Genomic DNA, 2,233 nt, shown 5'->3' with positions numbered 1-2,233 from the left:
GATCCTGTTGACTGGTTCCCTGGGCAGACTGTACATCGACTATCCAGATATTCTGCTAAGGCGTCAGCGGAGCCCAATTTCTGGGTGGGACCCCTGTTCTTCTTAGGCAGGATGAAGTAACTAAGTAAGGTAGAATACCTCATCGCCAGAACTTTCCAACACGCACCAAGACATGGCTCGGTTGGTGGTGAGAAAGACTCTGCCTGTGAGATCCTTTATGCACGCCTGGACTCTCTGCCATCCGCACACTGCCCTCGAAGCGGCTGCAGAGGGGATGAGACTGTCACACACCTCCTTCTGGAATGTGCCTATGCAAAGGAAGTCTGGAGAGGAATGCATGGTATTTGTCGAGGTTCATCCCGAGCAGCTCCATGACGCGAGACTCCGTGCTCTACAGTCTGTTCCCCGGGACGCACACTAAGACGAACATCAACTGTGCCTAGAGGATCATCAACTCGGTCAAAGATGCTCTTTGGTCTGTCCGAAACCTGTTGATCTTCCAGCTGAAGGAGTTGACCCCGACTGAGTGTTGCATACTGGCACATTTCAAGGTCCAGGACTACGTGTTGAGGGACGCGCTGAAGCTTGGGGCAGCTGCTGCCAAGGCGTAGTGGGGAAAGACCACCGTGTAACATCTGCCTGCCAAGAAGAACAGGGGGCCCACTCAGAAATTGGGCCCCACTGATGCCTGAGCAAAATATCTGGATGGTCAATGTACAGACTTGTATATACGAATGATTAATTCCGATGTCTGTATGTAAAGAAGTGCGATGTGTGCATAAGAATGGAATGACCAATTGTATAGATATCAAAATAATATTATGAATAAAGCATATTTTTGAAATTAAAAAAAAGTTCTTCCAGGACGGGGCTATCCCATTGCACTTCGGGTGTGCTGATGCCTGCGATTTCCCCAAATGCGGGATACTCGACTGCAAAATTTGTGGTAGTGGGGGACTGTGTCCGTGCTCTCCCCTGATTTACAAACAAAAAGCAGATGTTACATGTCAATAGATGGCGCCCACTTATGCTTAATACGGCTTCCTATATACCATGCATGTACGTTGAATTGAATTTCACCTAAGTCGACAGATATGCAACACGCGTCTTACTTAGTTACTTCATCCTGCCTAAAAAGAACAGGAGGCCCACCCAGAAATTGGGCTCCGCTGACGCCTTAGCAGAATATCTGGATAGTCGATGTACAGACTTGTATATACGAATGATTAATACCGATCTCTGCATGTAAAGAAATGCAATGAATACGGATGTATGGCGTCACCAATTGTATAGATATCAAAATAATTTTATAAATAAAGTATATTTTTGAAATGTATGGTAACAAAACATCTGAAAACGAACCTTCCAGCTCAGTGAGTTAACTGACATCCAGTTGCGACCTCAATACCAATCCTGTGGCATACCAATTGTTCCATCTTGCCACTCTGAAAAATACACATTTATTTCTACTCTCTACCCCATGTTAGCCAGCCAGTCTTTTACTCATGCCAATATGTCGCTCCCTACACTAAGAGATTTTATTTTCCATAATAACCTTTGATTCGCATTTTATCAGATGCTTCTGGAAATCTAAGTCCAGTGCATCCCCTGGTTCCTCTTTATCTACAGCATGTGGTACCTCCTCAAAGAAACTCAATAGATTGGTCAAACATGATTTGTCTTTTACAAAACCATATTGATTTTTGCCTGTTTGCTTTCTTTAACAATGGTATCTAGCATTTTCCTTATGACCTATGTTAACCTACATCGTCTGACATTTCTTATCCATTCCCTTTTTGGATAAAACAGTTATATGTACTATCTTCCAATCCTTAAATCCAGGGAATTTTGGAAAATTAAAACCAATGTATCAGCTATCTCTCTAGCTGTTTCTTTTAAGATCCTAGGATGGAGTACATCAGGATCCAGGCACTTATAATTTTCCTGAGTTACTCTATCCCTTCTATTTCTATGCTGTATTGCGAAGACTGATGCAAAATACCTGTTCAATTGATCTGCCATCTTCTTATTTTAGATTTTACCAGCTTTCCCTTGCATTCTAATTTTCCCCTCCTTATTAATTTTTTAGTCTTTATTTTGCTATTTTTGTGTTATGTCTAATCTTCTGAGCTGTCACCTGTTTTTGCACAATTTATGTTTTATTTTTAGTTTGTCACTATCTTTAACTTTGCTGGTTAACCGTGGATCATGGATCTGTCCCTGGGAAATTTTC

At 42.2% G+C, this 2,233-nt stretch overlaps 1 non-coding gene across 1 annotated transcript; it reads left to right on the top strand.

The window, feature by feature from the left end:
* Positions 1–813: 813 nt before the first annotated feature.
* Positions 814–978, top strand: LOC122557567. Its single transcript, XR_006313869.1, has one exon. It is a non-coding gene; the product is annotated as a U1 spliceosomal RNA (small nuclear RNA).
* The last annotated feature ends 1,255 nt before the right edge of the window (positions 979–2,233 follow it).

The sequence above is a fragment of the Chiloscyllium plagiosum genome, chromosome 15, assembly GCF_004010195.1.
Source record: "Chiloscyllium plagiosum isolate BGI_BamShark_2017 chromosome 15, ASM401019v2, whole genome shotgun sequence".
NCBI classification, from domain to species: Eukaryota; Metazoa; Chordata; class Chondrichthyes; order Orectolobiformes; family Hemiscylliidae; genus Chiloscyllium; species Chiloscyllium plagiosum.
Note: the sequence above shows the minus strand (reverse complement) of the source record. Positions and strands in the feature narration are given on the sequence as shown.